General features: G+C 40.5%; 1 protein-coding gene across 3 annotated transcripts in view; it reads left to right on the plus strand.

Annotated features, from left to right (window-relative positions):
• The window catches only part of LOC122813729 (butyrophilin subfamily 1 member A1-like), an 800878-nt gene that overhangs the window by 734753 nt on the left and 42305 nt on the right, over window positions 1–23820 (plus strand). For 2 of the 3 annotated variants that reach the window (XM_044086200.1, XR_006366724.1), the window contains one exon: window positions 13773–13899. The gene's annotated coding sequence lies outside the window, so the exon portion shown is untranslated. The remainder of the gene's footprint in view (window positions 1–13772; window positions 13900–23820) is intronic. The other variant, XM_044086201.1, reaches the window with a different exon arrangement.

The raw sequence follows: 23820 nt of genomic DNA on the forward strand, positions 1-23820 counted from the left end.
AGATTTAACCAACGCAGTATTAAGCGTCAGTACGATTTTGCTTTTCATTACTTTGGCCAAAGGTTTATCTAAATAATGCCGTCGGAACAGCTGACGACCGGAGTTCATAAAAAGCACAAGGAAAAAGAAAAGGACAGGCATCCGAGGTCCAAAACCGATGACAAAGCCTCTTCTAGGCCAGTCGCCGGTTCGCCGGTTCTCAGTGAGGAGCTTTCGCAGCCCCTGATATTCGCTACCTCAGAGCCACAGGCTGCCTCTGAATGTCATGTGGGGGCAACTAGGCCTCTGGAAACTCAAGGTATTGGGCCTACGGAAACTACTCCCTCAGATGGGTCCGGAGCCGCTGAGCAGGCATCGGCTTCTGAGGGTGTTTTTAGACCTACACAGCTTTCTATCAAGACAACTTCAGCAACCAAGACAAAGTCTAAAACACCTTTAAAGGCAAAGAAACAAGTACAGCATTCTCCTGGACAGTCATCCATGCCTAAGAAACAGATGCTTAAAATGGCCGAGGACCTAATTACTTTGATCAGGGGTTCCAATCCCCCTCCTGATAAAAGGCCTAGGCAAGACACTGACTATGATTTCTCTGATCAGGTATCCATTTCATCTGATTCCTCTTCAGAACAGGGATATTCTCTTTCTCCCTATGAGGACTCTGATGCTGAAGAATCTATCCCTTCAGCTTCTCCTCCTGAGGACTACTCTTTTGGGGAAACCCTGCACACCATGAGGGAGCATTTCCACTGGGAGAGCCAAGATTATTCAGAATCCAAGAAAAGGCTCAGAGACTTTCTTTTATTGTCTCAACACAGACCTCTTGCTATTCCTCCTGTACTAGACATTGTAGATGATGTATTTTCAGAGTCCAGTCTGTCTCCTGATTCTTTACCCCCTGCACCAGTTAAGCCAGATAGGTACTACATGGTTCCAGATTCACATAAATTTCTTTATAAAAACCCTGCTGCTGACCCAGAAACTATATCCCAGGGTCCCAAAGGGGTCAAAGCTTCCACTGCAAAAAACCCTGTTCCCTCTGATAGGGATTCTAGAGCACTGGACAGATGGGGGAAAAAGTTTACACCTCTGCTACTTTAGCTGTAAGGGCTTTAAATTGCCAGTTTCACGTGCTTAAATATCAGCAATACCTAATGTCTCTGCTTAAACAGAAAATGCTGACAAATTCTGAATGTCCAGAAAACAAGGAAATGCAGGATTTATTTCTTGCAGCTGAACAAGTGGGAAAGCATACTTTGCAATGTGGTTTTGATTCATTAAAGGCCTCTTGCAGGGCCGCAGTTACAAGCTCTGTCATTCAAAGGCATGCTTGGTTAAAGGAACAGACTCTGCCTGATCATGTTAAAGCAACATTATTGGATGCTCCATTACAGCATGATACTTTGTTTGGTGTTATGCAGAAGAGGTGTTAAAGAAAATGGAGGATAAAGCGAAATCTATGCAGACTGTAAAGGATTTCTTACAGGTTCAGCCACCCAGATTTAGCAGGAACTGGCCTTCTAAAAATTGGTCCTTTCCAGTGTCAGACAGGCCACAAAGAGGCAGATACAGACACCCTAGAGGCAGATCTCAGCCCCAAGGCTCATACAGACCTAAACAATGGGGTGCTTCAGCCCCCAAAAGTGGAGAAGATAAATCGCAACCGTATAGGAAACAGTCCCAATGACTTCCCGCTGCCAATGCCAAGCACTTATCTTTTGACAGCACACTTAGGGGGAAAGCTAGCACTTTTCTCACAAAATTGGCACACAATCACCCAGGACAAATGGGTTCTGAATATTGTTTCTCAGGGCTACAGGTTCCACTTTCACGCCCTTCCAAAGGCAAAAGATATGCCAGACCTGCCACACAATCAATAGGTAGAGGCACGAAAGCAAATTTCATCTCTCATGGACATGAGGGCTATTCAGCATGTACCACAGCAAGAACAGGGAAAAGGATTTTACTCAGGGCTTTTCCTGGTACCCAGAAAGGACAAAGCATGGAGACCAATACTGGACCTGTCTATTCTAAATACTTTTCTGGACATTCCAAAATTCAAAATGCTGACACTGCAGCAACTTCTGCCCATGCTGGGCAAGAAGGCTTGGCTCGTAACTTTGGACCTCAAAGAGGCATACCTGCATGTCCCAATCAGACAATCTTGCAGAAGGTACCTCAGATTCATAGCTGGCTCAATGCACTACCAATTCTCTGCACTTCCCTTTGACTTATCTACTGTGCCCAGGGTCTTCACAAAATGCCTGGCACCAGTAATAGCATTTTGCAGACAAAGAGGAATTTAGATATATCCATACTTGGACGACTGCCTTATTCAAGCAGAGAGCAAGGACATTCTACTAAAGCATCTGGCGTTTGTAAAAAGATTACTAATTTCCCTAGGGTACACGGTAAACGAAAAGAAATCAAAACTAGTACCCTCTCAAGAGATAATATTCCTGGGTGCAAGCTTAAATACAACTGCCCAGATGGCTTATCTCACGCCAGACAAACAAAGGCAACTGACTTCTTACTTCAAAATGTTGGCAACAAAGACCCAGTTATCTGCAAGAAAAATTATGCAGGCATTGGGCTTCATGGCATCCTGCATTCTGCTAATTCCATATGCCAAACTGCATATGAGGAAGCTACAATGGTACCTAAAAAGTGTTTGGACTCAACATTGCCACAGCCTGGAGACATTAATTACCCTAATTCCCTGCCTGCAGCAGGAGTTTTGATGGTGGGCACTGGCCTATCACCACAACAAGGGTCAGCCATTCATTTTACCCACAGCCAGGCAGACCCTAACAACAGATGCATCGGATTATGCCTGGGGGGCACACATGGCAGGAAAATGTATTCAGGGCACGTGGTCCACAAGCCAAATGCATCTACATATCAATCAGAAAGAGATGCTAGCTGTACAGAATGCCCTGACAGCCTTCAGGGATCTACTCCATCCAGGACAACTACTGCTAAGGACGGACAATACTACAGTCATGTGGTACATAAACAAGCAAGGGGGCACACATTCCTACCCCCTCTGCAGGCAAGCCATGATTTTGTTGAACACAGCATTGGCCAATCAAGTGCATCTGCAAGCACAATTCCTGCCCTAAAGACAAATACTCAGGCAGACAAACTAAGCAGAAACCTCATGGACCCTCACGAGTGGAAACTAGAGCCACAAGTCTTCAGCATGATAACAAGGAAATGTGGATGCCCAGACATAGATCTATTTGCCTCCCCTCACAACTGCCAACTACAGAGATTCTGCACAAGGACTTATCACGCACAAGCATGGAAGGTGGATGCTCTATCATTCAGCTGGAAAACCCTGACAGTATATGCCTTTCCTCCACTGCCTCTCCTCCCCAAGGTACTCCTAAAGGTCAGACAAGAGAAGCCAAAAATGATTCTGATTGCCCCAGACTGGCCACACCAGCGCTGGTACCCAATCCTGAAGAGCTTGTCTCAAGGCCCAGCCTAGTCTTTACCTCAAATTCCTCATCTTCTGACCCAACAAAACAATCAGATCCTGCACAGCAAACTCAGAACCTTAAATCTGGCTGCTTGGCAAATAATATAACCACTCAGAACACAACTCTCTCTAAAGTAGTTATGGATGTTATTTTGGAAGCCAGGAGGCCCAGCACCAGAAAATCTTATGCAGAAAAATGGAAGAGATTCTGTGCTTGGAATTGGGCACAAGGAATTGACCCTCTTGTTCCAAATATCCCTCAGATTTTACAATACCTAACTGAGATGCTGGATAAAGGCCTATCCTTCTCATCAATTAAGATCCATGCCTCTGCCATTTCAGCTCATTACAATACAGAGCCACCTATTTTTTCAAATCCATTGCTAAGGCAATACCTCAGAGGGGCCAAAAACATAAGACCCCCAAGGAGGGTACTGATACCTACATGGGATCTCAATTTTGTCTTGGAAAAGCTCACTCTGCCTCCTTTTGAGCCAGCCAATACAGCCAAGATAAAATTCTTATCATGGAAAACAGCTCTGCTCCTAGCAATAACTTCAGCAAGAAGAGTCTCAGAGTTACAGGCATTAATAGCAGTGGAACCTTTTATCATTTTCCATCCAGACAGGGTTTCTCTAAGGACAAACCCAACATTTATGCCAAAGGTGGTATCCAGTGTGGCTCTTAATCAAACCATTCATTTGCCTACCTTTTATCCAAATCCCCAGAATAAAGGGGAGAGACTTCTGCATTCTTTGGACATACACAGACAGCTGCGCTTCTACTTGAACAAAACTAAAGCTTTCAGAAAGACTGAGCAACTTTTAGTGGCATATGCTGCAGGATCACAAGGAAAGGCTATTTCAAAGCAGACTTTTTCAAAATGGATAGGACACTGCCTTTGTTTCTGCTATGCACAACATGGCAAATCAGTACCTAAGGGCATTAGGCCACACTCTACCAGGGCAGCAGCCACATCAGCAGCTTTTCTCAGACGAGTACCAATCAAGGAAATTTTTGGAGGCTGCAACTTGGAGATCAGTGCACACTTTTACCAAGCACTACCACTTACCTCTTTACTCTAAATCCAGAGCAGGCTTTGCCACTGCTGTTCTGTAGGGCCTCATAGCCACTCCTAATTCTATTTAGATCCAGCCGCCCAACCTCAGCTTTGGGATTCAACCCAAGTGTAATGGCTGGAAGTGAAACACGATGAACATAGTACAGTTGTGTACCTACCATAAATGTAGATGTTCGAGTGTATTCACTGTTGCAGTCCAGGTTACCCACCCACCACCCCCCCTTCTTTGCTGTAACTTATCTCTACTTCTCTATTCTATACAACCTATGTAGTGTATTTGCTTGTAGATGAAGGTTTTGTTTATTCTAGTCCATGCTTTTTATAAGCAATGTTTTTAACCTACCCTTTTGGAGGCACCTGACATCTGGGGTGGCAAGAAAAACTGAAGAAAATGGCGTCGGCTGCATCTTATATACCCCTGGCGCACTGACGTCAGGGAAGAGGTGACAGCAACTGACGCCGGGCCAGGACTTTGGAATTCAGGACGACTGCGGGTAGCCTGCCAGCAGGATAACACAAGTGTAATGACTGCAACAGTGAATACACTCGAACATCTACATTTATGGTAGGTACACAACTGTACTTTGCCTATTTCAGAGAAGGCTTCTTGGGCTTTTTGTTGGAGAAGTTGGATGTTGGGTGCAGAACATATGAGAGTTGTGTCATCAATGTATTGGACTATGTTGGCTTTAGAGGTAGCTAAGTGGAGTTGGTTTGTGAAGATATTAAAAAGAAGGGGTCTTAGGATTGATCCTTGTGGCATGCCTAAAGAGGTTGGCAGTGGGGGGATAGAGAGTTATGCCATTTGACGGATTGTTGGAAGTTATCTTAATAGCTTTATAACCAGAGGAGGGTGGGGTTGTTAAGGTTGAGGTGAGAGAGACAAGACAGTAGTTTATTATGTGAGACTGTGTCAAATGCCTTGGATAAATCTAGGAAGGTAACCGAGACAAATTTACCTAGATTCCTGTGGGAGTTTATAGTATTGGTGAATTTGAGTAGGGCAGTGGTGTTGCTGTGGGATGGGCGAAATCTGTATTGGGTTGAGGAGAGAAGGGTACTAGTGAGGAGGCAGAAGTGGAACTAGTGATGAATACATCTTTGTAGGATCTTAGAGAGGGGGTGAGAGAATTGCAATTGGTCAATAGTTGGAAAGGTCTAAGGAGGAGCCACCTTTGTGGAGTGGTATGATATATGAGGTTTTCCACAGGGATGAAACGGTGTGTTCAGTGATGGATCTATTTATTAGAAGTGAAATGGGATAGGCTATAGCAGTGGATGCAATTTGGAGGTATTCGGCAGGGAAGGTTATTGGCTGAAAGGGTGGTTGGTTTGAGTTTGGCTAGGAGTTTTTGGATACTAGAGGTAGAAACAGACTTAAGTGTGAAAGGTATGGTATTGATTTGGGCCTAAGGTAGTTGTGGAGTGTTGAAGGAAGTGAGGTTGTTTAAGAGTCTGAGTGTTGAGGAGGTGAAATAGTTATTAAAGCTGGAGGCTATGTCCAGGTCTGTACCTGTTATACTGTGGGCAGAAGTACTGGTTCTTCCTGGCTGTAGGATGTTATTTATTGTTGCCCAGAATTTTTGTGGTTTGGTACTGGATTTGTTTTGTTGAGTGATATAGTAATTTTGTTTATCAAGCTTAATCTGCTATTTTTCTTTGTGCCAGAGCTCATGAAAGGTTTGCCTAGCTGCGGGTGATCTGGTGTGGCACCATATTTTCCAGGCTTTATCCCTGGCTCTAAGTAGGGCTTTTGTGGTTTTCTGGAGCCAAGCTGTGGGGTTGCTACATATCCTGATAGTTTTTAAGGAGGCTAGTTGGTTGAGGATATTTAGGAATGTGGAGATGAAGTAATCAACTGCATTGTCTAATGAAAGGGTTTTGATGGGAGACCAGTTGCAATGTTGCAAGGCTCTTATGAAGTAGTCTCTAGGAAAATTTCTGTTAGAACTGGTGTGTGGAAGGGAGGGATACTTGAATTGCCTTGTCTAGGTAGTTTTTTAAGATGTTTTGTGGTATCATTACACTCTCAAGCAATCTATTTTGTGCTTTTGCATTGAGAGGACTGGGTAGTCCAACTAGTGGCAAGAGGTGGTGACCTGGTCCATCTCAGTTGGGAAACACAAGAAAGCTGTAAGTGTAGTTGATTTATTGGTAAGAGGACTTAGAAACCAGTTTCCTGTGTTTTAACCTCCTATATAAATTTGGTGTGTTTGACACTGCCCATCATACAGAGATGTTAGTAGAGCCCTGTAAAGATGCCGACACCTAGAAACTAAATGTTCCCTATGAAACCACCTCTGAAACTGTACCATTACCTCAGTGGGTGTATAGTAACTACATTGGGTACAGAGCATCTATCTTGTGTGTTGAAGAGCTCTCCTCCTTGAATTTAGTATTATATTCCTTAGTCTACTCTCATCTCTAGCCCCCAAACCACCATTAGTTAGCCCACTATTGACTCCTCATGCACTAAACCCTTGTAGCTCACCCAATAAAAGACCTGGCATTATGGATATACATTTTCCCATTTTTTACACAGCCAGATTGGTGTATATGGATATACTGAGCCAGTGAAACAGTTGTCTAATATTCACTGTCGACCATTTAATCCTCAAAGAAACAAGAGATGTATAGACACAGTGTCTCTGGAGGCAAAATGTGCACAAACATTATTAATAACAATCTGGTTGTCAAAAGTACACGCTACACGACCCCACACATACACTTACTTATGTTGAGCTACTTAAATGCAGTCTTTCCAAACCTCAAAGACCTCCTAGACATTCCACTTGCAAAAATTATCCTCCACAAATTCAAAAGCACTTACCAGAAACATTATTTAACACTGCCCAGACAGCCACGCCCAGTGGAGCCTCCTCTATTAAGCCCAAAAGGCAAGCCAGTACACTACCCAAGATTGTAGTCATAGGGGGCTCCAGTGTACAGTGTACTGATGCCCCTCTTCCCTGGCTGAACAAGGAGAAAATAATGGTCAGCTGCCTAACAGGGGCTAAGATCTGCCAAGTTACTCATGCACTCAAATCATTGCTCCACAGGTACCAGTGTGATTCAGTCATAGTTCATGTAGTCTTGAATGACCAGAGAAATACCTCTCTAGACTGTATGAAGGGAGACATTATGGAGCTGTCTGACTGTGTATCACAGGCATGTGCCTAGCATTGAGCAGAATTCTGCCTTCACCAAGGATGATGCACAATATGAACAGAAGATGACTGACTTTAATAATTGGCTTCATTTTTGGTGTCATTATAGGGGAATGCAATATTTGTCAGGGTGGGAGGATATTGTTAACAATCCACATTTGGCTAAAACATTGTCTTCCCCCATAGAGCCTTTCTTTAGGCAATTCATAATTGACTAACTTTCCAACATAACAAAGTCTACCTAAGGAAATCTAAAGGTGTTACTGCTCAATGCCAGGAGTCTAAACAAGTAGCTCCACCCCCTGCAAGCTGTCCTCACCTTGGAGAATGTGGACATCTGTGCAGTTAACTGAGATGTGATTTAAAGCTGCAGAGAGTACCATAGGGTAGTGCAAGGCTTCATTGCCTTCCACACATTTAGATCAATAACTGCAGAGGCAGGGACTAAAGGTAGAGTTGTCTTGATGTAAATCAGTAACAAGCATAACTGTAGCTTGGTTAAACAAGATGTTGCACTGGAATTCCTCCATATCCAGATTACTGTGGACCAAGTCCCATACCATAAACTATGTCCCATGAAACCCATAAACTCATACATAGCTCTATTGTAAACATTCACCATTCAGCCAAATATAATACCCATGGGGAGACTTTAATTATTCCTGTATAAACTGGGAGTCCTAGACAACCCCAAATTTGTAGGTGCAGAGATTTCTAACCTCTGTTAACACAAACACCCTAGACCACTTAGTGCATATGTCTACTTGAATAACAAACATATTGGACCTGGTAGTTTCGAAAATGGGAGAAAGCTGCACTTTACCCATTGTTGTGCCTTCTGTTGTGAGGTCAGACCACAGAGCAGCCTCCTTCAAAATAAGAATCAATTCTGTAATGTAATCAAACCCTATAACAGTTAGAAACTACTCAATGGCAAACTACCTTTTATTTGGTGACAGCCTGTGAAACTTTCATGCTCCTGACAAATTCAACTCCAACTTTAACCCCACCACCAGCTGCCCCCCCAAGGAGATACCATCTGACATAATCCCCCCAACTGTCAGTAAGGAACAAGTTTTAAATGTGCTGTCTAAGGCCAGGAATACAGCTTTGATGGGCCCAGATAATATCCCAGGATGTCTCCTAAATAGCCTGAAGTATGACCTATCAGGGAAGCTAGTGTCACTGTTCAACCATAGCCTCTGCACAGGCTTTATGCCACAAGAATGGAAGACTGCAACAGTCATCACTCTGCAGAAGAGAAAACCAACAACAGATCCATGAAACCACAGACACATTAGTTTTACTAGTCTTACAGCATGGAAGTGATTAACAATGATATAAGAAAACTTCAGACACTACACCCAACCCAGTTTGTTTTTGTCTAAGTTTCGAAATTTCACTTTGTTTGCATGATTGACAGACCTGTGTTATAGCCAATTTCAAGAAGGCCCATACCTCCTTCAGACGGGGATATATAGTCTTACCATGCACTGTTTTATTTATATACGAACTGTCTTAGGAAAAATCCTTTCCCTGATATTGCCACTAAACAAGACATTCACATGCTCACTTCATATACACACACACACACGCACATAGTTTCATAGGTAGGTACTAGGCTATTGGCCCTAGCGCCTATATAAGCCTAGTTAAAAAGGTACCCTGGTTTCGCCACCCAAAAAAATTATTTTCCTGTGCCACTGTCGAGCAGAGCCACAGAAGAGATCACCAGGGTGAATTTCCTATTTCCCATCCGATCATCAAGATTTTTCTTGAAGAGTGCTAATGAGGAGCTTTGTTTGATATAGATATGTAGTTTATTCCAGAGTATTAGAAGTCTCTGGGACAGGAATATATCCCTCCAGCGTGTTCTGTTTATTGTGGTGACAAGGTTTAGGTCCCTAGAGCGTGTAGCTCATAGGGATTGGGATTTCTTTAAGTGGAGCATGTCCAACCGCTCTGGGTTTGACATAGCTTTGTATGTTAGGCAAAGGTCACCTCTGAGTAGGTGATATGTGACGGAGTAAAGCTGGAGTTTTTTGAGACGGTCTTCATAGGGCATCTGTTTGAGGCCGGTAATCCTCTTTATGAGGTATTTCTGTGACCTTTCCAGTTGTTGTAGATGTCTTGTGAGATACATACCAAAAGGGGCGTTATACTCTATTGGGTCTAATGAGTGATGAGCAGAGGGGAACATGACCTCTTTTTTTCTGGATGAGAAACCTTTTGTGATGAGGTGTGCCACATAGAAGGATTTCCTGACTACTGTGGCAATGTGATTATCAAAGGAGAGACTACTGTCCACCTTTGTCCCAGGGTCTCTTATCATACTTTCGGTGTTAAGTGTACTACCGCCTATGTTGTAATTCATGGGTACAGAGATTTTACCAAAGGGGATGACAATGCACTTTTTAGCATTGAGCTTGAGGCCATGACTTTGACACCAGGCATCTGTCTCAGTGAGGCCCTTTTGTAGGATGCCCACATTGTTAGGAGTTTAGATTATGGCTCCTAGTTTGCAGTCATCTGCGAATTTCATTAGCCAAAGACCTTCTGTGTTAGCCTGTACTTCAGAGAAGTACATACCAAACAGGAGTGGATCCAGGACTGAACCCCGTGGTACTCCACTTGTCACTGGTCTGAAGTCGGATTTGGAGTCTGCTACTTTCACAGTGTGAGTTCTGTCAGTGAGCCAGTTGGCAACCCATCTTGTGACATAGGGATTTAGTGAGTTTACCTATAATTCAAGAGTGGGGGATGGTGTCAAAAGCCTTGGCCAGATCAAGGTAGGCTGTGTGAACCACCTTACCCTTGTCTATGGCTTTGTTGACTGCTTCAAAGAAGTCTATCAGGTTTAGGAGACATGATATTCCTTTTACAAACTGAACTGGGTGGGGTCCAGAGTTTGGAGATTACCATTGTCCTTGTTTATAAGTTCCATGATGATACGTTCCATGGCCTTGCAGACCAGGCTCGTCAGACTAATGGGATGGTAGTTCCCAGGGTCCATGGTGGCTACCCCTTTGTGGAGTAGGATAACTGTCACTGTGCACCATTCAGTGGGCACAAAGCCTGAGGTGAGGCTATGATTGAACATGGTACTTAGGTGGGGTGCTAGTTCATTCTGTAGTTCGTGTAGAACGCAGCCTGGGATGTTGTCTGGTCCCATGGATGCTGTGTTCTTGGCTTTGGTGAGTGTGCTTTTTACCTGTGCAGCCGTGATTACAGGAACTTTGCATTCTTCCAGTATAGAGATGGGCCCTTTAAGGGGTGAGAGGGGGGTAAAGTTAGCACTGAACCTATCTGCCAGGATGTTGGCAATATCAGTTGGGTCTGTATATTTAGTGCCATTGTGCTGTAACTCAGAGCAGATCTGAGTGTTGTCATTGAGATTCTTGACATAGCTATAGAATGCTTTGTGGTTGTCTTTAGAATCAGTGACGATTTTGTTTTCGTAACTAGCTTTGGAGGATTTTATGAGGGATCACAGCTTCTTACTGAGGCTGACTAGGGAACTCCTCCACTCATGGGATTTTACTCTCCTTTGCAACAGTTTCTTCCTTGTTGTACAGTTTGTTTATGGCAGGGGACCACCAGATTGGCTTCCTATTTTTGGAGGATAGCATCTTGGTTCTGTTTGGGATAGCACGATCCATGCACTCGTTAAGTGCATATAAAGTACAATTGTGTAGGATTCAGCAGTCATAACTGTATTGTCCATCTGCATGGGTATCATGAAGTTCACCACTTCTGTCTTAAGAAGCATGAAGCTGGCTTTGGAGAAATGTTTTACTGTGGTTTCCTTAATGGGGGGTGGGGGCAGGATATGGATATCTAAGGTGATTAGCTTATGGTCTGATCGGACCAACGAGGCATTGTCTTCAGGTGTGGAACACCAGTAACTCATGTTGGTAATGACTAGATCTAGGATATTGTTGTCCCTGGTGGGGGTGTGGATAAGTTGGTCCAGGGTATGGGAGTTTATGAATTCCAGAAAGCGTTGAGTGAAGGAGTTGGTACATGAGCAGTTGTCCCAGTTAATGGTAGGGTAGTTGAAATTGCCCATTCTTAGGGTGTTTGGTTGAACCCTAATATTTTCCAGTACGTCAAGAAAAGAGAAGTGGGAATCCTGGGGCATAGTGGGGGATCTGTAGCAAGCTACAATTTGGATTGCAGTTTTGCCCAGAGTTAGTTGCACTTGGATAACCTTGGATGCATTATGCTGAGCAACTAGCCTGGAGGTGTTGATATCCTTAATGAATATGGGCACACCTCCACCTTTGGTGTTCCGGTCCAGGTTACATGGTCGAAAAGTGTGGTATGAGTTATAGCCTGATAGTGCAAGGGTGGTCTCTGGAGACTTGAACCAGGTCTCAGTCACTGCACAGATATCGATGTTCTTCCTTTTAAGGAGTGCCTCAAGTGAGTACAGTTTGAGATTTAGACTTCTAGCATTGAGTCGCGTCACCCTCAGTTTTTGCTTGCCTGTTCCTCTTACGGTGGAGAATTTGTCATTTGAACCTTGCATAAAAAGGCATTATAGGGGCAGCAAGAACTTTAGCCAGTATCCGGAATCCCAGGGGTGACATGTGCAGGCCATCTCTGGCAAAGCATCGTGGTCTATCGACCATGTCATCCCAGGCAGACAGACACTGGATCCCCTTAGAATGACACCAGAAGCTTAGCCAATTGTTGAAGTCAATCATTTTGTCCTTGTACTGTGGTACCATTCTGGGTGATGACAGAATGCTACTCAGGGCTAGGGTCATACCTGCCTGGGCTACAAGATCAGAGAGCTCTTCCATGTCTCTTTTCATGTAGTCCAGGGAGGTACGCCTCAGGTACGTACATACATAAAACACTACTTCTATCCCTTTACCTAGCTCTTATTGTAACACTAACCTCCAAACACTTACACACATACTCCTACCCATAACGTTGAAACTTTTGGTAAATCCCAAACCTTTCAAATTAGAAAAGAACCCTGGTTACTATGTTCACATTAGCACATCCCACGCAGCACAGCACAAGTTAATATTTATAGCACTGACATTTCTGGCAGTCAAACACAAATGTCCTCGAAAAAAAAATGGATTCTTTAATTTTGCTGATAAATGCAGAAAAGGGGGTAGGGCAAAAAAAAAAAAAGATTTTCCTAGTTTTCCTAGTTCTGCAAAGCCAAGAACACAGCATCTGCAGCAGACAGTTTAATGTACTGCCCGTGATCTTCCTCCTGCGGGATTGTAAAGGGTTGCTTCACTTTCATTTTTATCTCTCATGCATCCCCAGAGTGGTTGCAGTTGCCATTCAGACCCAAACACAGTGGAGCTGTGATGGGATACCGCTGTTCTCTGAAGAGCTCACTTATAACTAGGGGTGCTAGATTTTGGAAATTACTAAAATGAGGTAGTGCTGGGAACTGAACAAATAATAATTCAAATAAAAAATGGATTACAAAAACTTGGCATTTTTTCTAAGCTCCCTTCTGATACCACCCTCCCTGCAAGCACAATAACTTTCAGGCTCATTTAGTACAAAGAAATGATTATTTTCAGTTCAGGGCAGAAAGATTTGGAAAACCTTATTTATGCAAAGGTATCTATATTGTTTGTAAAACAAAGATATGGTTGTTATGCAACATTATTTCTTTCTGAATAAAACTGAGGTTATATGCTTACTAAATAAGATATTTTTATTACTAACTACATTAAAAAACTGTACTATTCTGACTAAAACTGGTTTCAAAGGCAATACAAAAATAAATGAAGGTCACCCGACTATGTTTATGGAAAAGCAAATTCTACAACCTGATAATTATTTTATGTTTGCACCTGTGTTTGTATTTAGTGTTACATCTGTTATGTTTTTAATTAAAATAATTTATAAAGTAATTGCTGTGTGCAGCGTGGAACTGCAGTGCATAAAATCACTATAATTCTTTGCAACTGTAAATGAGATCCCAATTAATGTAACAAAGGATGCTTGCTTATTTCAAATTACTCTTGGCAAACAATAGCAGTCATTTGTTGTTTCTTCTCAGCAGAGCATATGGATAGCAGGAACTCCAGAAATCGACCTTTATCCATTGTTGCGATATTTCTTGTGCTTTTTTTATGTGGCATTGGCATTACATCCCTGAAGGCATCTAAGTGTGAAAGATGCAAGAGGTAATTAAAAATAAAAATAAAAACGTTGTTAGTGATTAATGTTTCTGATGTGTTCTGTGCCACTCATTGCAGTTACTCAAAGTATGAAGTGAAGCATAACTCACACATAAAGAACCAAATTGCTAAATGAACTGAAAGGGCAAACATTGTCATATATTGCCAGGAATGTAACAGCAATATATGACTATGATATCCACTGCAGTTAAACAGAAATGTGGCATACCAAGTTAGGTAGGCATTTTATTTTGGTGGGGGGGGCTCACATTCGTTATCAAGCAGAAAAATACAAGAATTGCAATCCTAAACAAATAACATTATGTGTTTCCTGACATTTCAGTCAGCAAAGAGTATGCCATCCTAAGTAGTTACTACATTTCAGAGTTTACAGAATCAGCACCATTATGAGTAGGTTTAGGAATGGCTCCTTTTCAGTGACGTATACAAGGGCATTTGAAAATTTGTCTTTATCAAGTAGTCACTGGGGATATGGAAATCTTCCACCTAAAAGTAATAATTTCAGTAGTGTGATAGCTTTTATATATTTTTGTGTTATGTAAGGGTTTTTCTGGCTTAATTCTATATGCATCTGATGTTATGTTTTTTACTTTCTTTTAGCCATCTTATTTGATACCTGAAAATGTTCTTAGAGAGCAGAGTCTATCATGCTGGCTTGAGTGTTTTTTAAACCCATATGTAGTTGTACATTCTCAAGTCAGTATGATGATTTTTTTTTTTCCAAGTACAGTTTTTATATCGCCGTAGATGCCTTGTTAACAAGAGATCTGCAAATGTCCTTGTACACATCAGTGTCTGCATTAAAAAAGGTCTTTCTGAATGGCTTTATTCATCTGCTGTAGGACTTTTACCATCTTATTTCTACCTCAGTCAGTAACCATACATCAAAGGAATCTTGTTAAGTTGAATACTTCAGAAGTTGATCTGATTACCACTAATTTTTGTTTTATTTATTTTGTTTGTTAACTTGGATAATAGAATGATCCAAAGTGGACCCATATTAGCCACAGCCCAGAAATAGCAATAAAAAACAAAAGGCTACAGGTTTACATTTCTAAAGAAGTAAACAGGTTACATACTCATCATAGATACAGAGATTTTGAAGAACAGTTTGAATCATCAGCAAATTTATCAAAACAATGTACAATAGAAGCAGTTGTGCAAATGTGTAATAGTTTCAAATACAACATGCACAGTATATATATCTTTGCGTGTTTGTGTGTGTGCATGTATATGGGGGAACTGAATATTGTCAACTCTATAGCTTTTTGACATCTGTTTAACTGATAAAATTTAGTCGACTAAACAGATGGGTCGACAGGAGTGCGAGATTCACAGTTCTAGGAGTAGGGGGATATACCCTTTCCCCAAGATTTGCGGAATCTCTGAGTTAGTATATATAATTAGCAAGGGGTGTTGGGGGCACATAGGGGCTTGTTTTTTTAATTTAATGTTGTTTTAATTTTTCCTGTACAAAGATTGTTGCTCAGTACATGTGCAGTAGTGCATGTGGTATGTTGCAGTGTCAAAAATAACAATCTGTAGTCCATTTTCAGTTTTAAAGTATATTGTACATGTTCTAAAGCAAGTTTGGAGCTGGTCATAATCTCCTTACCATATGCAGTACTAAACTGCACAGCTTTTGGTGCAAAAAGGGTGATGTTTTTGCATTTTATGTTGTTAATAAGAATGAGCCCCCTGAATTTTTGCTTGGAGCTGAAAACTCCTGCCATGACATCATTAGCAGGTAGGTGTCGAATGAGGTGGCTAAAAGAGAGTAAAAAACATACTATCAGATGCATATAGAATTAAGCACAACATAAAATAAAAATTAGCATTCTAGCAAATTAGTCTTTCTTGAATGACAGAATATAAACGTTACAACCTAAGTGAATGCAACCTCTCTTTTCACCACCACATTGCCACTGTGGTCAGAAAGTCCTTCTATGTGTCACATCTCATTACTAAGGGTTTTGCATCCAGGAAGAACGAGGTCATTGTCTCCCTCTACTCTTCCCTCATTACGGCCAATCATCGAGTACAATGCCTCATTTGGCATGTACCTCACTAGACACCTGCAACAACTTGAGAGGCCACAAAAGTACCTCACAAAGAGGATCCTAGGCCTTAAACACTTTTCCTATATGGACAGACTCAAAAAACTTCAAGTATTCTCTGTCTCATATCGCATACTTAGAGGCGATCTCTGCTTGACTTACAAAGCCATGTCTGATCCAGCTCTGTTAGAAATGCTACATCTAAAGAAATCCCAGTCCCTCCGCACCACATGCTCCAGAGACCTCAACCTCATTACCACAATCAGCAGAACATGCCGGAGGGACAGGTTCATAACCCAGAGACTGCCCATGCTAGGACCAGACTTCCCATACATGTCAAGCAGAGCACCTCACTGATCTTCTTCAAGAGAAATCTTGATGAGTGGTTGGGAAATAGAAAATTCACCCCGCTGATCATTCCAGTGGCTGTACTCGACAGAGGCACTGGGAACTAAGGTCAGGTGGCACGATGCCAGGGTAATGCTATGGGCTAGGCTTGTAAAAGCTCCAGGGCCATTACCTCTCAACTGTCTCTGATTTTGACTGAAATTTTATCTCTATCCCTCTTAGTCCCTCCTAAAACTGGTGATGTTTGGCAGAAAAGTGGTGAATTACACTTAATAAATAATTCCAATAATTAAGAGTTTTAGACTTCTTTTACTTCAGAAAATGTATATTAATTCACATTCTCTTACTCTGTCAATGTCCTAAGTTAATAGTACTAATATTTTAAAAGTGTCCCTGATTGTCCCTGAATTTTTCTGGATTTGTCCCTGATTCTGTTGAAATTTGTCCCTGTTTGGTTGAGTACACACCTATGAACCTATGTATAGGTTATTATATTTGCATATTAAATGCATCAGCAGAAGATTCTTACTTCATAGAAAGGCAAGTTGTCAACTAATCTTGCAGACAGAACAACTTACATTGAAAGTTAACACACACACAATGCTGTAGTAGTGAAGCAAAATGTAAGTATGAGACTGCTCTTCTTAAGATGTAAGTTGCTTTTGCTTCCCAGAATGTTTTTAGTTGTATGTAAATCATCACCCGCTACCTAAAGTGACATAATTTTGTTTGTGTTGCTATAAAGTAAAAACTGAGACAATTGAGTAAATAGTAAATCTAAAACAATCCAATAGACTATAGATTTCATTTTTGCACAACTTCAGCATTAGGAATATAAATGAAAATGAAATTAATTGTAAAACAAAGATGTTTTATGACATGAGAAATATACTTTAAGCATATTTGTTTAATACAGGATTTTTTATTTTTGCCAAGTGATTGGAGTAACGCAAAATAAAAATTAGCATTCTAGCAAATTAGTCCTTCTTGAATAACAGAACATAAAAGTTAGCATTCCTGCAAAGTGTTTAAACAGACCTTCTTGGTTCTGTCTGTTTTCTACCTAAAAGTAATCCAAAATGTAACATTACATAAAAAAGATTTCAGACTCAGAAACAAATAGATAACTTCCACAATGTTTACAGTCTGTCCTTCTGCAATCAGGATAGCAACCCATTTGTTCTTTCCTAGCCTGAGAAATATATTACAAAACCTCTTCTTTCAGAGACTTTAATCTACTACACTGGTTAATCACTGGTGCTCATTTCTCAATCCAGGAACCATGACTCTAATTATAGCAGGGAGGTAACTAATTACTATGGGAGCAGTTTGCCAGCCTGCTTCAGCCTCTCTAAACCAGCCTGTTTTATGTGCTTTAATATGTTTTCCTTACTTAACAGCAGTGTGCTTCTCTGACTCAGCCCCCTGGCTCAGCAGTCAGTATGCTGTATCATCCACAGAACCACTGATTCCAGCCCTGCCCTGTGGGCTGTGAGCCCTAGACAGGCTATCCACTTTTAAGTGACAGTAGCCAGGATTTGGTAGATCTTCACATTATAAGGCAGAAGTCTGAAAACTCATCCTGGCACTTTTTGGTTATAGTCTTTTTGTCTGTAAAGACATTATAAATGGACATGGTCAGCTGCTAATACAAACTCTGTGCCTAATAAATTTTAGGGAGGTAAGTGCCCATTTAATGGCAAGATATTTCCACTGAGTAGAAGAGTAGTGTCTCCCTCCATTACTAAGTCTGACTAACATAACATGTGGGATACTAATCTTCTTAATAATCTGAGACAAGATGGCTCCTCTACCTGTATCTGAGGCATGTTTATACAAAACAGATTGATTGTAAAAAGCAGGTGGCATTAGATTTGGCTGTAAAAATAGCATGTATTTCAGTTGCTTAATGTTTTGCATTATCTGGCCATTTAAATGTCAAGGGAATCTTACCCTTGCTCCATCTATTTAGGGGGGAAGCAATGTTGGCAAAATTAGGAATAAATTTACTATAATAGCAAGTCCTAAAAATGCCTTAAAACATTTTGCAGGGAGTTGTTTGCATGGGCTAGTTTTGCACTTCATCAGCTTTAAGAGCATGAGATTTTACTAGTCTGTAGCCTATTACATAGCCCAAATATGAGGTGTTGCCATGCTTAACTTGTACTTAGCTGGATTAGCAGTCAGTCCCCCTGACACAGAGAATTTGAAACAGCCTGGACTTCAGAAAGGTGGTTTTCCCAATGCTCAGAAAATATTACCACATATGCATGGTAGGCTGCTGCATATCTGGTACAGGGTATAAGAATTTTGTCTGGTAGCCTTTGGAGTGTTGCAGTAGTTTTTCGGAGACCAAAAGCAGGACTCTGCAGGGAAGTATCCCATCTGGTGAGGAAAATGTCATTTTTTCCCCTTCGCATCTGCGGTTAGTGGAATTTTCCTTTACCCTTTGGTTAGGTTCAAAGTGGACAGGAACCTAGCCTTGTCCATTTTTTCATTCAGTTTGTCCACTTGAGGCATGGTGTATGAATCAAATTTAGATATGCCCTCTAAGTTTCTAACATCATTACAACATCTTATGGACCCCGTCAGGTTTGAGAAACCAGTGCAATGCGACTATCCCTCTCACTCCTTTTATGCCCATAAGTGTAGTCACACTTTCCATAGCAATCATAAATAACAAGCCCTTAGTGATGTAATCATCTTCTTACAGTACACAGTACCAAGGTTTACACTGCATGATGCAAAAAAGTGTCCCGTCAGGTAACCATTTGAAATGTTGGGACTCATATTACTGACTCCTGAAATGTAGAAACCAAAAGACCATAAACCTAGACTTAATATATAGTAAATCTTAGATTGCCATTTGTTGGAATAATTTCTTTTTTGCCAAAGTATGGCAGTCTTGGAGTTGGAATATGTAAGTTTGGGAGTGTTGGGATCTTTCCACCCCCACTCCCCAACATTGGGGGATGCAGGGGGATTTGACCACTACAATAAAGAAATTTAAAGGATTAGAGCAATGTTTGACATTTGCTCTTCTCCTGTATATCCTGTCTTTTTTCTGTATTTTGAAATATGAGTCCCTGATATTTCAGTAAGATGTCAGTGCAATCATTTTTCCAATTGATTTTCTTGATAAGGATTGCCCTTGAAAGTTTTCTTGAAACTGAAAACTTCTGACATGGTATCACAAAGCACTGAACCTACAATGCCTCAATATCTACATTAGCATACAAGCAGCAACATGGGAGTCTTATATTCTAGTAAGACAAATTGTTAGGTGTGTGCCACAGGTGGAACACCATGTAATAAACTTAACACAGGCAATCATTTATTAGTGAAACCAATGAAACCGTATTATAAGTACCTGTTCCCATAAAAAAAGTGGTAGTTTTGATTACAATTTTCCAATGAGGTTCTACTGAGATTATACATGAGGGATGTTTTTTCTTCCTGTTTTGATTGCAGGTACCCTATTAAGTCTTACGCCAATGCAAGTATTAATTATAAGAACAATTTCATTTTGCAAATGACAGTGGACGATTCTAGTATTAGAAGTGTTATTACTGGCAATTGGAAGATTTTTAAGGGTAATCCAGAATTATATAAAATTGTAGGTTCAAATCCTAGTTTTATTTATAAAAAATCCAAGTCCATCAAACAGTTTTTACAGAGTGAGAGCACTAAAATGTCTATATTGCACATAATAAAAATAAGGGTATGTTTAAATGTGTTTTTTTGTTATGAGTATAATTTTATTAGAAAGTCCTAATATTTATTTGAAACATTTGTAGAGACTGATTAAACATTAGTGAGCATTTTGATTGTAATTCTATAGGAAAAATTTACATTGTGATCTGTTCATAGTGTGAGGCATTTTATGTAGGCATGACTACACAAACGTTATCTAAGAGAATATTTAAACACACCCAGGTCTATAGTTGTTTTTAGAAACTTTTATTTTGCTCTTTTCAAACATACACCTATGGCTTTTAAGAGTGGATGTTATAAAAATAAAAATAATCTTGAAAAGAAAGAAACTTTATGGCAGTTAGGGCTACAGGCGAAAACTTTCTTGGGTTGAACAAAACTCTTAATATCAAATATTTTTAAAATGAATTAATTTGTGATGTATTTCTGATTAATGTACACTGTTCCTTTAAATATTTATGAATTGAGTTATTTGAATGATTATGGTATATTTCTTATTGGTAGAAGTGGATATAATATTCTGATGAATTCCTGTGTCAGATGAAAGCGCTTAAAAAATTAGTTTCTCTTTTCTTCAAATGCCATCATCTGTGGGTGGTACTTGATTTTTTTAGCCTCCCAACATTACTCGTTCAAAGAAACAAAATTCACTAAACATTCATTTATTACTGTTGAAAAATATATTTATTTTATGCCTTTTAAAAGGGTAGTAGAAAGTACATTTTGGGACTGAAGATCCTGCAGATATACATGAATAAAATGCAGAATTTAGCATAATTATAGGCAGGCCTTATTTTTAATGTTAATGGCACATGATACACACACACACACACACACACACACACACACACACACACACACACACACACACACACACACTACGAAATACTGAACACTCACTGTACCAATGCCCAAAATCCCGAGACCAAACACCCGAAACACTACAATACCGAAAAACCAAAACTGCGAAATTCAAACTACCGAAAATTACACACAACATACACCACACACATAAACATACACACACCTTCCCCCAAAACACAAACACACAAACCTAACCTACAGACAAGCAGGGGGGCAAATCTCCGTGCACCCCCCCATGTGGGGGCTGCACCCTCCCCACACCTCCCCCTACTTAAATATTCTAACTCCAAGGTCGCGCTACCCAGACAGACACACGAATACACCACCACACGCCTACATCCCCCTCGCACACACACATCACACTAACAACACACACTTACACACTAAACCCCTAACCAACACAGTTAAACAGAAATACTTACCTGCCCTTCCACCATACCGCAACACCGGAAGTGCGAATCTCAAACTCCTGATAGTCGGGATTTTGAAATTCGCGCTTATGGTCTTTCGGTAGTTTGGGGTTTCGGCTATATGGTCTCGAAAGTTTGAAATTCGGTATTTCAAACTTTAGAGCTTATGTAGTGTTCCCATATATATATATATATATATATATATATATATATATATATATATATATATATATATCTATGGTACACCAAGTACTTTGTTTAAACAATTCTTTTTATGACACTGCCCAAAAGATGGACTTTAGACATTTACGTAACGTACTCTTATAATAATGTAAAATGAGTAGTTATAACAGACAAATACTTTCTCTGCTACATGGAGCTTATTTTTTAATTTACTTTTATAATGTCATGCTAAGTCTTGGAAGAAGTGAAAATAAACAAGGTCATTGCAGAATTTCAAGCATTTCTGTTACCTGTTTAAGCACATTTTTCCTTTTCTCCTTCTTCTTCTACTACTTAGCCAGGTGTTGAATTCAAATTCCTGAATGTTCTGTATTAGTACTCATTAGTACTCATTTGGCTTAAAACCAGTCTACCCATTCCAACCATTTTTAGGACTATTATGACAAGAAAAGCTTCAACCCTGATCTCTTCCAAAGAGAACTAAGAGCATGTAACTGATCTCCCTTAAAAAAACTCCCACTCGAAGAAGCTGTTAATTACTTTAATTCTAAATTCCTAACTGTACTAGACCACCATGCACAAACCCGCTCTATAAGAATGAGAATTAAATCTGCCCCATGGCTTTCAAAAGAAACCAAGCACAAAATCCATCTCAGAAATAAATACTGGAATAAATATCGATTAACTAAAAACCCTGTAGACCAACAAAACTTCAGACAACTAAGAAATAACACTAAAAAAAGCTATAATGTGTGACGAAAGAAACTACTACCTACAATTCCAGCAGAATCACCATAACAAACCACAAAAGTTCTGGGCAAGTATTAACCAGTTACTACACCCAGGTAAATTCATCACACCAAACCTGCAAGGCACAAACCAGGAGAATCCCAAGCAGACTGCTAATGCCTTTAATACTTTTTTCACTGAGGCCATTCAAACTCTTGCCAGTCAGTTATCAACTCAAAACTTAACTCTAACTCTAACTCTAATACTACCCCCCCATTTATCTTCCAACCTATCCCAACAACATATATTCTTACCCTTCTCCTAAAACTGAAACCATGCTCTCCCTCAGCCGACCAACTACCTGCTGAATATCCACAAATTGCAGCCAAATCCATTGCCTATCCCATTTCCATTCTCATCAATAGAACCGTCAGTGAAGGACACATCCCTAAAATCTGGAAAATATCCCCTATTATCCCCTTCACAAGGGTGGTAACTCTACTGAACTCTCCAATTACAGTCCCATAGCCCTACTTTCTCCCTTGGCAAAGATCATGGAGAAATGTATCCACAAGCAATTGCTAGACCACCTAATTCAAAACAATTTACTGTCCAGCTATCAACATGGTTTCAGACCTTCCCACAGCACTACTACTGCCCTCCTTTCCTTTCCTGACTGTATCAACAAAAACCTTGACCTCAATATGCTTTCCTCTGCACTGTTTATAGATCTGTCTAAGGCATTCGATATGTTAAATCACCAGATACTTATAAATATCCTCAAACCCCTGTCACTAGATGCGCTAGCTATAACATGGTTCCAGTCCTACTTAGATAACAGACAACAGGCTGTACTTTGGCATAATATTCTATTTACCCACCTGCCCATTAACCTTGGTGTCCCCCAAGGGTCTATACTGGGACCCCTCCTGTTTTCTATATTTATCAATGACCTTCACCTAGAAATTCCCCAAGTCACTTGCATTCAATATGCAGACAACTCCACGCTTATATGCTCAGCCATATCAATATCTGAACTTCACTCCCTTACCTAAAAGGTGTTTAACACAGTTGAACAATGTTATACACAGCAGTGTCTCCTTCTGAACCCTAAAAATACGAAGCTCCTCCTTTTTACCCCTACTTGCAAGTCCCCCCCTATAGATTTTACAGTCACATCCAATAGTGGTACTCTCATATCTCCAGATCCAACTACCAAACTACTAGGCATCACCATAGATAACAACCATAACTTCGACACCCATATCAACAGCACTATTAAAACTGTTAATAGAAAACTAGGCTCTCTCTCTCTCTCTCTACAGGATCAAACCCTTCCTCTCTCTTGCAGCTAGAATAAATGTTGCTCACACCCATTTAATCTCGACTCTCCTCTATGCCTCACCCATATACATTAATCTATCTAAAAACAACCTTAATAAAATGGAAAACTCCTACAATAACATAGCCAGATTTGCTACAGGCAGCCCTTTCAGAACCCACCACTGTTACAATTTAAAACAGCTAGGCTGGCTTGAATTCCAAAATCAGCTTAAATTCCACCAACTGACCATTGTCCATAAAAGTCTATACCAACCTAC

Source organism: Protopterus annectens, chromosome 10.part0 (assembly GCF_019279795.1).
Source record: "Protopterus annectens isolate FY-2018-M chromosome 10.part0, PAN1.0, whole genome shotgun sequence".
Taxonomy (NCBI): Eukaryota; Metazoa; Chordata; order Ceratodontiformes; family Protopteridae; genus Protopterus; species Protopterus annectens.